This window comes from Macaca nemestrina, chromosome 13 (assembly GCF_043159975.1).
Source record: "Macaca nemestrina isolate mMacNem1 chromosome 13, mMacNem.hap1, whole genome shotgun sequence".
Taxonomy (NCBI): domain Eukaryota; kingdom Metazoa; phylum Chordata; class Mammalia; order Primates; family Cercopithecidae; genus Macaca; species Macaca nemestrina.
In genome coordinates this window covers 96,909,254-96,923,443 of record NC_092137.1, presented here as the reverse complement: position 1 = coordinate 96,923,443, position 14,190 = coordinate 96,909,254, and positions in this window count along the sequence as shown.

The window sequence follows — 14,190 nt, the reverse complement described above, 5'->3', positions numbered from 1 at the left end:
TTAGTGTTCTGTTAATTCATCTCACAGAGTTACATCTGTATTTCGTGGATCTCTTTGCTAGCCTTATTTCTGTGGAATCTGAGAACAGATATTTCGGATCCCTTGGAAGACTATAGGGCCAAAGGAAATATCCTCCGATAACAAAGAGAAAGAAGCTTTCTGAGAAACTTCTTTGTGTTCTGTGAAATCATCTCACAGAGTTACAGCTTTCCCCTCAAGAAGCCTTTCGCTAAGACAGTTCTTGTGGAATTGGCAAAGTGATATTTGGAAGCCCATAGAGGGCTATGGTGAAAAAGGAAATATCCTCAGATGAAATCTGGAAAGAAGCTTTCTGAGAAACTGCTTAGTGTTCTGTTAATTCATCTCACATAGTTATGTCTGTATTTCGTGGATCTCTTTGCTAGCCTTATTTCTGTGGAATCTGAGAACAGATATTTCGGATCCCTTGGAAGACTATAGGGCCAAAGGAAATATCCTCCTATAACAATCAGAAAGAAGCTTTCTGAGAAACTTCTTTGTGTTCTGTGAAATCATCTCACAGAGTTACAGCTTTCCCCTCAAGAAGCCTTTCGCTAAGACAGTTCTTGTGGAATTGGCAAAGTGATATTTGGAAGCCCATAGAGGGCTATGGTGAAAAAGGAAATATTCTCAAATGAAATCTGGAAAGAGGCTTTCTGAGAAACTGCTTTGTGTTCTGTTAATTCATCTCACAGAGTTACATCTGTATTTCGTGGATAACTTTGCTAGCCTTATTTCTGTGGAATCTGAGAACAGATATTTCGGATACCTTGGAAGACTATAGGGCCAAAGGAAATATCCTCCGATAACAAAGAGAAAGAAGCTTTCTGAGAAACTTCTTTGTGTTTTGTGAAATCATCTCACAGAGTTACAGCTTTCCCGTCAAGAAGCCTTTCGCTAAGACAGTTCTTGTGGAATTGGCAAAGTGATATTTGAGAGCCCATAGAGGGCTATGGTGAAAAAGGAAATATCCTCACATGAAATCTGGAAAGAAGCTTTCTGAGAAACTCCTTAGTGTTCTGTTAATTCATCGCACAGAGTTACATCTGTATTTCGTGGATCTCTTTGCTAGCCTTATTTCTGTGGAATCTGAGAACAGATATTTCCTTTCCCTTTGAAGACTATAGGGCCAAAGGAAATATCCTCCGATAACAAAGAGAAAGAAGCTTTCTGAGAAATTTCTTTGTGTTCTGTGAAATCATCTCACAGAGTTACAGCTTTCCCCTCAAGAAGCCTTTCGCTAAGACAGTTCTTGTGGAATTGTCAAAGTGATATTTGGAAGCCCATAGAGGGCTATGGTGAAAAAGGAAATATCCTCAGATGAAATCTGGAAGGTAGCTTTCTGAGAAACTGCTTAGTGTTCTGTTAATTCATCTCACAGAGTTACATCTGTATTTCGTGGATCTCTTTGCTAGCCTTATTTCTGTGGAATGTGAGAACAGATATTTCGGATCCATTGGAAGACTATAGGGCCAAAGGAAATATCCTGCGATAACAAAGAGAAAGAAGCTTTCTGAGAAACTTCTTTGTGTTCTGTGAAATCATCTCACAGAGTTACAGCTTTCCCCTCAAGAAGCCTTTCGCTAAGACAGTTCTTGTGGAATTGGCAAAGTGATATTTGGAAGCCCATAGAGAGCTATGGTGAAAAAGGAAATATCCTCAGATGAAATCTGGAAAGAAGCTTTCTGAGAAACTGCTTAGTGTTCTGTTAATTCATCTCACAGAGTTACATCTGTATTTCGTGGATCTCTTTGCTAGCCTTATTTCTGTGGAATCTGAGAACAGATATTTCGGATCCCTTGGAAGACTATAGGGCCAAAGGAAATATCCTCCGATAACAAAGAGAAAGAAGCTTTCTGAGAAACTTCTTTGTGTTCTGTGAAATCATCTCACAGAGTTACAGCTTTCCCCTCAAGAAGCCTTTCGCTAAGACAGTTCTTGTGGAATTGGCAAAGTGATATTTGGAAGCCCATAGAGGGCTATGGTGAAAAAGAAAATATCCTCAGATGAAATCTGGAAAGAAGCTTTCTGAGAAACTGCTTAGTGTTCTGTTAATTCATCTCACAGAGTTACATCTGTATTTCGTGGATCTCTTTGCTAGCCTTATTTCTGTGGAATCTGAGAACAGATATTTCGGATCCCTTGGAAGACTATAGGGCCAAAGGAAATATCCTCCGATAACAAAGAGAAAGAAGCTTTCTGAGAAACTTCTTTGTGTTCTGTGAAATCATCTCACAGAGTTACAGCTTTCCCCTCAAGAAGCCTTTCGCTAAGACAGTTCTTGTGGAATTGGCAAAGTGATATTTGGAAGCCCATAGAGGGCTATGGTGAAAAAGGAAATATCCTCAGATGAAATCTGGAAAGAAGCTTTCTGAGAAACTGCTTAGTGTTCTGTTAATTCATCTCACATAGTTATGTCTGTATTTCGTGGATCTCTTTGCTAGCCTTATTTCTGTGGAATCTGAGAACAGATATTTCGGATCCCTTGGAAGACTATAGGGCCAAAGGAAATATCCTCCTATAACAATCAGAAAGAAGCTTTCTGAGAAACTTCTTTGTGTTCTGTGAAATCATCTCACAGAGTTACAGCTTTCCCCTCAAGAAGCCTTTCGCTAAGACAGTTCTTGTGGAATTGGCAAAGTGATATTTGGAAGCCCATAGAGGGCTATGGTGAAAAAGGAAATATCCTCAAATGAAATCTGGAAAGAGGCTTTCTGAGAAACTGCTTTGTGTTCTGTTAATTCATCTCACAGAGTTACATCTGTATTTCGTGGATAACTTTGCTAGCCTTATTTCTGTGGAATCTGAGAACAGATATTTCGGATACCTTGGAAGACTATAGGGCCAAAGGAAATATCCTCCGATAACAAAGAGAAAGAAGCTTTCTGAGAAACTTCTTTGTGTTTTGTGAAATCATCTCACAGAGTTACAGCTTTCCCGTCAAGAAGCCTTTCGCTAAGACAGTTCTTGTGGAATTGGCAAAGTGATATTTGGAAGCCCATAGAGGGCTATGGTGAAAAAGGAAATATCCTCACATGAAATCTGGAAAGAAGCTTTCTGAGAAACTCCTTAGTGTTCTGTTAATTCATCGCACAGAGTTACATCTGTATTTCGTGGATCTCTTTGCTAGCCTTATTTCTGTGGAATCTGAGAACAGATATTTCCTTTCCCTTTGAAGACTATAGGGCCAAAGGAAATATCCTCCGATAACAAAGAGAAAGAAGCTTTCTGAGAAATTTCTTTGTGTTCTGTGAAATCATCTCACAGAGTTACAGCTTTCCCCTCAAGAAGCCTTTCGCTAAGACAGTTCTTGTGGAATTGTCAAAGTGATATTTGGAAGCCCATAGAGGGCTATGGTGAAAAAGGAAATATCCTCAGATGAAATCTGGAAGGTAGCTTTCTGAGAAACTGCTTAGTGTTCTGTTAATTCATCTCACAGAGTTACATCTGTATTTCGTGGATCTCTTTGCTAGCCTTATTTCTGTGGAATGTGAGAACAGATATTTCGGATCCATTGGAAGACTATAGGGCCAAAGGAAATATCCTGCGATAACAAAGAGAAAGAAGCTTTCTGAGAAACTTCTTTGTGTTCTGTGAAATCATCTCACAGAGTTACAGCTTTCCCCTCAAGAAGCCTTTCGCTAAGACAGTTCTTGTGGAATTGGCAAAGTGATATTTGGAAGCCCATAGAGAGCTATGGTGAAAAAGGAAATATCCTCAGATGAAATCTGGAAAGAAGCTTTCTGAGAAACTGCTTAGTGTTCTGTTAATTCATCTCACAGAGTTACATCTGTATTTCGTGGATCTCTTTGCTAGCCTTATTTCTGTGGAATCTGAGAACAGATATTTCGGATCCCTTGGAAGACTATAGGGCCAAAGGAAATATCCTCCGATAACAAAGAGAAAGAAGCTTTCTGAGAAACTTCTTTGTGTTCTGTGAAATCATCTCACAGAGTTACAGCTTTCCCCTCAAGAAGCCTTTCGCTAAGACAGTTCTTGTGGAATTGGCAAAGTGATATTTGGAAGCCCATAGAGGGCTATGGTGAAAAAGGAAATATCCTCAGATGAAATCTGGAAAGAAGCTTTCTGAGAAACTGCTTAGTGTTCTGTTAATTCATCTCACATAGTTATATCTGTATTTCGTGGATCTCCTTGCTAGCCTTATTTCTGTGGAATCTGAGAACAGATATTTCGGATCCCTTGGAAGACTATAGGGCCAAAGGAAATATCCTCCGATAACAAAGAGAAAGAAGCTTTCTGAGAAACTTCTTTGTGTTTTGTGAAATCATCTCACAGAGTTACAGCTTTCCCGTCAAGAAGCCTTTCGCTAAGACAGTTCTTGTGGAATTGGCAAAGTGATATTTGGAAGTCCATGGAGGACTATGGTGAAAAAGGAAATATCCTCCGTTGAAATGTGGAAAGAAGCTTTCTGAGAAACTGCTTAGTGTTCTGTTAATTCATCTCACTGAGTTACATCTGTATTTCGTGGATCTCTTTGCTTGCCTTATTTCTGTGGAATCTGAGAACCGATATTTCGGATCCCTTGGAAGACTATATGGCCAAATGAAATATCCTCGGATAACAAAGAGAAAGAAGCTTTCTGAGGAAATTCGTTGTGTTCTGTGAAATCATCTCACAGAGTTACAGCTTTCCCCTCAAGAAGCCTTTCGCTAAGACAGTTCTTGTGGAATTGGCAAAGTGATATTTGGAAGCCCATAGAGGGCTATGGTGAAAAAGGAAATATCCTCAGATGAAATCTGGAAAGAAGCTTTCTGAGAAACTCCTTAGTGTTCTGTTAATTCATCTCACAGAGTTACATCTGTATTTCGTGGATCTCTTTGCTAGCCTTATTTCTGTGGAATCTAAGAACAGATATTTCGGATCCCTTGGAAGACTACAGGGCCAAAGGAAATATCCTCCGATAACAAAGAGAAAGAAGCTTTCTGAGAAACTTCTTTGTGTTCTGTGAAATCATCTCACAGAGTTACAGCTTTCCCCTCAAGAAGCCTTTCGCTAAGACAGTTCTTGTGGAATTGGCAAAGTGATATTTGGAAGCCCATAGAGGGCTATGGTGAAAAAGGAAATATCCTCAGATGAAATCTGGAAAGAAGCTTTCTGAGAAACTGCTTAGTGTTCTGTTAATTCATCTCACAGAGTTACATCTGTATTTCGTGTATCTCTTTGCTAGCCTTATTTCTGTGGAATCTGAGAACAGATATTTCGGATCCCTTGGAAGACTATAGGGCCAAAGGAAATATCCTCCGATAACAAAGAGAAAGAAGCTTTCTGAGAAACTTCTTTGTGTTCTGTGAAATCATCTCACAGAGTTACAGCTTTCCCCTCAAGAAGCCTTTCTCTAAGACAGTTCTTGTGGAATTGGCAAAGTGATATTTGGAAGCACATGGAGGACTATGGTGAAAAAGGAAATATCCTCCGTTGAAATGTGGAAAGAAGCTTTCTGAGAAACTGCTTAGTGTTCGGTTAATTCATCTCACTGAGTTACATCTGTATTTCGTGGATCTCTTTGCTTGCCTTATTTCTGTGGAATCTGAGAACCGATATTTCGGATCCCTTGGAAGACTATAGGGCCAAATGAAATATCCTCGGATAACAAAGAGAAAGAAGCTTTCTGAGGAAATTCTTTGTGTTCTGTGAAATCATCTCACAGAGTTACAGCATTTCCCTCAAGAAGCCTTTCGCTAAGCCAGTTCTTGTGGAATTGGCAAAGTGATATTTGGAAGCCCATAGAGGGCTATGGTGAAAAAGGAAATATCCTCACATGAAATCTGGAAAGAAGCTTTCTGAGAAACTGCTTAGTGTTCTGTTAATTCATCTCACAGAGTTACATCTGTATTTCGTGGATCTCTTTGCTAGCCTTATTTCTGTGGAATCTGAGAACAGATATTTCGGATCCCTTGGAAGACTATAGGGCCAAAGGAAATATCCTCCGATAACAAAGAGAAAGAAGCTTTCTGAGAAACTTCTTTGTGTTCTGTGAAATCATCTCACAGAGTTACAGCATTCCCCTCAAGAAGCGTTTCCCTAAGACAGTTCTTGTGGAATTGGCAAAGTGATATTTGGAAGCCCATAGAGGGCTATGGTGAAAAAGGAAATATCCTCAGAAGAAATCTGGAAAGAAGCTTTCTGAGAAACTGCTTAGTGTTCTGTTAATTCATCTCACATAATTATATCTGTATTTCGTGGATCTCTTTGCTAGCCTTATTTCTGTGGAGTCTGAGAACAGATATTTCGGATCCCTTGGAAGACTATAGGGCCAAAGGAAATATCCTCCGATAACAAACAGAAAGAAGCTTTCTGAGAAACTTCTTTGTGTTCTGTGAAATCATCTCACAGCGTTACAGCTTTCCCCTCAAGAAGCCTTTCGCTAAGACAGTTCTTGTGGAATTGGCAAAGTGATATTTGGAAGCCCATAGAGGACTATGGTGAAAAAGGAAATATCCTCCGTTGAAATGTGGAAAGAAGCTTTCTGAGAAACTGCTTAGTGTTCTGTTAATTCATCTCACTGAGTTACATCTGTATTTCGTGGATCTCTTTGCTTGCCTTATTTCTGTGGAATCTGAGAACAGATATTTCGGATCCCTTGGAAGACTATAGGGCCAAAGGAAATATCCTCCGATAACAAAGAGAAAGAAGCTTTCTGAGAAACTTCTTTGTGTTCTGTGAAATCATCTCACAGAGTTACAGCTTTCCCCTCAAGAAGCCTTTCGCTAAGACAGTTCTTGTGGAATTGGCAAAGTGATATTTGGAAGCCCATAGAGGGCTATGGTGAAAAAGGAAATATCCTCAGATGAAATCTGGAAAGAAGCTTTCTGAGAAACTGCTTAGTGTTCTGTTAATTCATCTCACAGAGTTACATCTGTATTTCGTGGATCTCTTTGCTAGCTTTATGTCTGTGGAATCTGAGAACAGATATTTCGGATCCCTTGGAAGACTATAGGGCCAAAGGAAATATCCTCCGATAACAAAGAGAAAGAAGCTTTCTGAGAAACTTCTTTGTGTTCTGTGAAATCATCTCACAGAGTTACAGCTTTCCCCTCAAGAAGCCTTTCGCTAAGACAGTTCTTGTGGAATTGGCAAAGTGATATTTGGAAGCCCATAGAGGGCTATGGTGAAAAAGGAAATATCCTCAGATGAAATCTGGAAAGAAGCTTTCTGAGAAACTGCTTAGTGTTCTGTCAATTCATCTCACAGAGTTACATCTGTATTTCGTGGATCTCTTTGCTAGCCTTATTTCTGTGGAATCTGAGAACAGATATTTCGGAACCCTTGGAAGACTATAGGGCCAAAGGAAATATCCTCCGATAACAAAGAGAAAGAAGCTTTCTGAGAAACTTCTTTGTGTTCTGTGAAATCATCTCACAGAGTTACAGCTTTCCCCTCAAGAAGCCTTTCGCTAAGACAGTTCTTGTGGAATTGGCAAAGTGATATTTGGAAGCCCATAGAGGGCTATGGTGAAAAAGGAAATATCCTCAGATGAAATCTTGAAAGAAGCTTTCTGAGAAACTGCTTAGTGTTCTGTTAATTCATCTCACATAGTTACATCTGTATTTCGTGGATCTCTTTGCTAGCCTTATTTCTGTGGAATCTGAGAACAGATATTTCGGATCCCTTGGAAGACTATAGGGTCAAAGGAAATATCCTCCGATAACAAACAGAAAGAAGCTTTCTGAGAAACTTCTTTGTGTTCTGTGAAATCATCTCACAGAGTTACAGCTTTCCCCTCAAGAAGCCTTTCGCTAAGACAGTTCTTTTGGAATTGGCAAAGTGATATTTGGAAGCCCATAGAGGGCTATGGTGAAAAAGGAAATATCCTCAGATGAAATCTGGAAAGAAGCTTTCTGAGAAACTGCTTAGTGTTCTGTTAATTCATCTCACAGAGTTACATCTGTATTTCGTGGATCTCTTTGCTAGCCTTATTTCTGTGGAATCTGAGAACAGATATTTCGGATCCCTTGGAAGACTATAGGGCCAAAGTAAATATCCTCCGATAACAAAGAGAAAGAAGCTTTCTGAGAAACTTCTTCGTGTTCTGTGAAATCATCTCACAGAGTTACAGCTTTCCCCTCAAGAAGCCTTTCGCTAAGACAGTTCTTGTGGAATTGGCAAAGTGATATTTGGAAGCCCATAGAGGGCTATGGTGAAAAAGGAAATATCCTCAGATGAAATCTGGAAAGAAGCTTTCTGAGAAACTCCTTAGTGTTCTGTTAATTCATCTCACAGAGTTACATCTGTATTTCGTGGATCTCTTTGCTAGCCTTATTTCTGTGGAATCTGAGAACAGATATTTCGGATCCCTTGGAAGACTATAGGGCCAAAGGAAATATCCTCCGATAACAAAGAGAAAGAAGCTTTCTGAGAAACTTCTTTGTGTTCTGTGAAATCATCTCACAGAGTTACAGCTGTCCCCTCAAGAAGCCTTTCGCTAAGACAGTTCTTGTGGAATTGGCAAAGTGATATTTGTAAGCCCATAGAGGGCTATGGTGAAAAAGGAAATATCCTCAGATGAAATCTGGAAAGAAGCTTTCTGAGAAACTGCTTAGTGTTCTGTTAATTCATCTCACAGAGTTACATCTGTATTTCGTGGATCTCTTTGCTAGCCTTATTTCTGTGGAATCTGAGAACAGATATTTCGGATCCCTTGGAAGACTATAGGGCCAAAGGAAATATCCTCCGATAACAAAGAGAAAGAAGCTTTCTGAGAAACTTCTTTGTGTTCTGTGAAATCATCTCACAGAGTTACAGCTTTCCCCTCAAGAAGCCTTTCTCTAAGACAGTTCTTGTGGAATTGGCAAAGTGATATTTGGAAGCCCATGGAGGACTATGGTGAAAAAGGAAATATCCTCCGTTGAAATGTGGAAAGAAGCTTTCTGAGAAACTGCTTAGTGTTCTGTGAATTCATCTCACAGAGTTACATCTGTATTTCGTGGATCTCTTTGCTTGCCTTATTTCTGTGGAATCTGAGAACCGATATTTCGGATCCCTTGGAAGACTATAGGGCCAAATGAAATATCCTCGGATAACAAAGAGAAAGAAGCTTTCTGAGGAAATTCTTTGTGTTCTGTGAAATCATCTCACAGAGTTACAGCTTTCCCCTCAAGAAGCCTTTCGCTAAGACAGTTCTTGTGGAATTGGCAAAGTGATATTTGGAAGCCCATAGAGGGCTATGGTGAAAAAGGAAATATCCTCAGATGAAATCTTGAAAGAAGCTTTCTGAGAAACTGCTTAGTGTTCTGTTAATTCATCTCACATAGTTACATCTGTATTTCGTGGATCTCTTTGCTAGCCTTATTTCTGTGGAATCTGAGAACAGATATTTCGGATCCCTTGGAAGACTATAGGGTCAAAGGAAATATCCTCCGATAACAAACAGAAAGAAGCTTTCTGAGAAACTTCTTTGTGTTCTGTGAAATCATCTCACAGAGTTACAGCTTTCCCCTCAAGAAGCCTTTCGCTAAGCCAGTTCTTGTGGAATGGGCAAAGTGATATTTGGAAGCCCATAGAGGGCTATGGTGAAAAAGGAAATAACCTCACATGAAATCTGGAAAGAAGCTTTCTGAGAAACTGCTTAGTGTTCTGTTAATTCATCTCACAGAGTTACCTCTGTATTTCGTGGAACTCTTTGCTAGCCTTATTTCTGTGGAATCTGAGAACAGATATTTCGGATCCCTTGGAAGACTATAGGGTCAAAGGAAATATCCTCCGATATCAAAGAGAAAGAAGCTTTCTGGAAACTTCTTTGTGTTCTGTCAAATCATCTCACAGAGTTACAGCTTTCCCCTCAAGAAGCCTTTCGCTAAGACAGTTCTTGTGGAATTGGCAAAGTGATATTTGGAAGCCCGTAGAGGGCTATGGTGAAAAAGGAAATATCCTCACATGAAATCTGGAAAGAAGCTTTCTGAGAAACTGCTTAGTGTTCTGCTAATTCATCTCACAGACTTACATCTGTATTTCGTGGATCTCTTTGCTATTCTTATTTCTGTGGAATCTGAGAACAGATATTTCGGATCCCTTGGAAGACTATAGGGCCAAAGGAAATATCCTCCGATAACAAAGAGAAAGAAGCTTTCTGAGAAACTTCTTTGTGTTCTGTGAAATCATCTCACAGAGTTACAGCTTTCCCCTCAAGAAGCCTTTCGCTAAGACAGTTCTTGTGGAATTGGCAAAGTGATATTTGGAAGCCCATAGAGGGCTATGGTGAAAAAGGAAATATCCTCACATGAAATCTGGAAAGAAGCTTTCTGAGAAACTGCTTAGTGTTCTGTTAATTCATCTCACAGAGTTACATCTGTATTTCTTGGATCTCTTTGCTAGCCTTATTTCTGTGGAATCTGAGAACAGATATTTCGGATCCCTTGGAAGACTATAGGGCCAAAGGAAATATCCTCCGATAACAAAGAGAAAGAAGCTTTCTGAGAAACTTCTTTGTGTTCTGTGAAATCATCTCACAGAGTTACAGCTTTCCCCTCAAGAAGCCTTTCGCTAAGACAGTTCTTGTGGAATTGGCAAAGTGATATTTGGAAGCCCATAGAGGGCTATGGTGAAAAAGGAAATATCCTCAGATGAAATCTGGAAAGAAGCTTTCTGAGAAACTGCTTAGTGTTCTGTTAATTCATCTCACAGAGTTACATCTGTATTTCGTGGATCTCTTTGCTAGCCTTATTTCTGTGGAATCTGAGAACAGATATTTCGGATCCCTTGGAAGACTATAGGGCCAAAGGAAATATCCTCCGATAACAAAGAGAAAGAAGCTTTCTGAGAAACTTCTTCGTGTTCTGTGAAATCATCTCACAGAGTTACAGCTTTCCCCTCAAGAAGCCTTTCGCTAAGACAGTTCTTGTGGAATTGGCAAAGTGATATTTGGAAGCCCATAGAGGGCTATGGTGAAAAAGGAAATATCCTCAGATGAAATCTGGAAAGAAGCTTTCTGAGAAACTCCTTAGTGTTCTGTTAATTCATCTCACAGAGTTACATCTGTATTTCGTGGATCTCTTTGCTAGCCTTATTTCTGTGGAATCTGAGAACAGATATTTCGGATCCCTTGGAAGACTAGAGGGCCAAAGGAAATATCCTCCGATAACAAAGAGAAAGAAGCTTTCTGAGAAACTTCTTTGTGTTCTGTGAAATCATCTCACAGAGTTACAGCTGTCCCCTCAAGAAGCCTTTCGCTAAGACAGTTCTTGTGGAATTGGCAAAGTGATATTTGGAAGCCCATAGAGGGCTATGGTGAAAAAGGAAATATCCTCAGATGAAATCTGGAAAGAAGCTTTCTGAGAAACTGCTTAGTGTTCTGTTAATTCATCTCACAGAGTTACATCTGTATTTCGTGGATCTCTTTGCTAGCCTTATTTCTGTGGAATCTGAGAACAGATATTTCGGATCCCTTGGAAGACTATAGGGCCAAAGGAAATATCCTCCGATAACAAAGAGAAAGAAGCTTTCTGAGAAACTTCTTTGTGTTCTGTGAAATCATCTCACAGAGTTACAGCTTTCCCCTCAAGAAGCCTTTCTCTAAGACAGTTCTTGTGGAATTGGCAAAGTGATATTTGGAAGCCCATGGAGGACTATGGTGAAAAAGGAAATATCCTCCGTTGAAATGTGGAAAGAAGCTTTCTGAGAAACTGCTTAGTGTTCTGTTAATTCATCTCACTGAGTTACATCTGTATTTCGTGGATCTCTTTGCTTGCCTTATTTCTGTGGAATCTGAGAACCGATATTTCGGATCCCTTGGAAGACTATAGGGCCAAATGAAATATCCTCGGATAACAAAGAGAAAGAAGCTTTCTGAGGAAATTCTTTGTGTTCTGTGAAATCATCTCACAGAGTTACAGCATTTCCCTCAAGAAGCCTTTCGCTAAGCCAGTTCTTGTGGAATTGGCAAAGTGATATTTGGAAGCCCATAGAGTGCTATGGTGAAAAAGGAAATATCCTCACATGAAATCTGGAAAGAAGCTTTCTGAGAAACTCCTTAGTGTTCTGTTAATTCATCTCACAGAGTTACATCTGTATTTCGTGGATCTCTTTGCTAGCCTTATTTCTGTGGAATCTGAGAACAGATATTTCGGATCCCTTGGAAGACTATAGGGCCAAAGGAAATATCCTCCGATAACAAAGAGAAAGAAGCTTTCTGAGAAACTTCTTTGTGTTCTGTAAAATCATCTCACAGAGTTACAGCTTTCCCCTCAAGAAGCCTTTCGCTAAGACAGTTCTTGTGGAATTGGCAAAGTGATATTTGGAAGCCCATAGAGGGCTATGGTGAAAAAGGAAATATCCTCAGATGAAATCTGGAAAGAAGCTTTCTGAGAAACTGCTTAGTGTTCTGTTAATTCATCTCACAGAGTTACATCTGTATTTCGTGGATCTCTTTGCTAGCCTTATTTCTGTGGAATCTGAGAACAGATATTTCGGATCCCTTGGAAGACTATAGGGCCAAAGGAAATATCCTCCGATAACAAAGAGAAAGAAGCTTTCTGAGAAACTTCTTTGTGTTCTGTGAAATCATCTCACAGAGTTACAGCTTTCCCCTCAAGAAGCCTTTCTCTAAGACAGTTCTTGTGGAATTGGCAAAGTGATATTTGGAAGCCCATGGAGGACTATGGTGAAAAAGGAAATATCCTCCGTTGAAATGTGGAAAGAAGCTTTCTGAGAAACTGCTTAGTGTTCTGTGAATTCATCTCACAGAGTTACATCTGTATTTCGTGGATCTCTTTGCTTGCCTTATTTCTGTGGAATCTGAGAACCGATATTTCGGATCCCTTGGAAGACTATAGGGCCAAATGAAATATCCTCGGATAACAAAGAGAAAGAAGCTTTCTGAGGAAATTCTTTGTGTTCTGTGAAATCATCTCACAGAGTTACAGCATTCCCCTCAAGAAGCCTTTCGCTAAGCCAGTTCTTGTGGAATTGGCAAAGTGATATTTGGAAGCCCATAGAGGGCTATGGTGAAAAAGGAAATAACCTCACATGAAATCTGGAAAGAAGCTTTCTGAGAAACTGCTTAGTGTTCTGTTAATTCATCTCACAGAGTTACCTCTGTATTTCGTGGATCTCTTTGCTAGCCTTATTTCTGTGGAATCTGAGAACAGATATTTCGGATCCCTTGGAAGACTATAGGGTCAAAGGAAATATCCTCCGATATCAAAGAGAAAGAAGCTTTCTGGAAACTTCTTTGTGTTCTGTCAAATCATCTCACAGAGTTACAGCTTTCCCCTCAAGAAGCCTTTCGCTAAGACAGTTCTTGTGGAATTGGCACAGTGATATTTGGAAGCCCGTAGAGGGCTATGCTGAAAAAGGAAATATCCTCACATGAAATCTGGAAAGAAGCTTTCTGAGAAACTGCTTAGTGTTCTGCTAATTCATCTCACAGACTTACATCTGTATTTCGTGGATCTCTTTGCTATTCTTATTTCTGTGGAATCTGAGAACAGATATTTCGGATCCCTTGGAAGACTATAGGGCCAAAGGAAATATCCTCCGATAACAAAGAGAAAGAAGCTTTCTGAGAAACTTCTTTGTGTTCTGTGAAATCATCTCACAGAGTTACAGCTTTCCCCTCAAGAAGCCTTTCGCTAAGACAGTTCTTGTGGAATTGGCAAAGTGATATTTGGAAGCCCATAGAGGGCTATGGTGAAAAAGGAAATATCCTCACATGAAATCTGGAAAGAAGCTTTCTGAGAAACTGCTTAGTGTTCTGTTAATTCATCTCACAGAGTTACATCTGTATTTCTTGGATCTCTTTGCTAGCCTTATTTCTGTGGAATCTGAGAACAGATATTTCGGATCCCTTGGAAGACTATAGGGCCAAAGGAAATATCCTCCGATAACAAAGAGAAAGAAGCTTTCTGAGAAACTTCTTTGTGTTCTGTGAAATCATCTCACAGAGTTACAGCTTTCCCCTCAAGAAGCCTTTCGCTAAGACAGTTCTTGTGGAATTGGCAAAGTGATATTTGGAAGCCCATAGAGGGCTATGGTGAAAAAGGAAATATCCTCAGATGAAATCTGGAAAGAAGCTTTCTGAGAAACTGCTTAGTGTTCTGTTAATTCATCTCACAGAGTTACATCTGTATTTCGTGGATCTCTTTGCTAGCCTTATTTCTGTGGAATCTGAGAACAGATATTTCGGATCCCTTGGAAGACTATAGGGCCAAAGGAAAT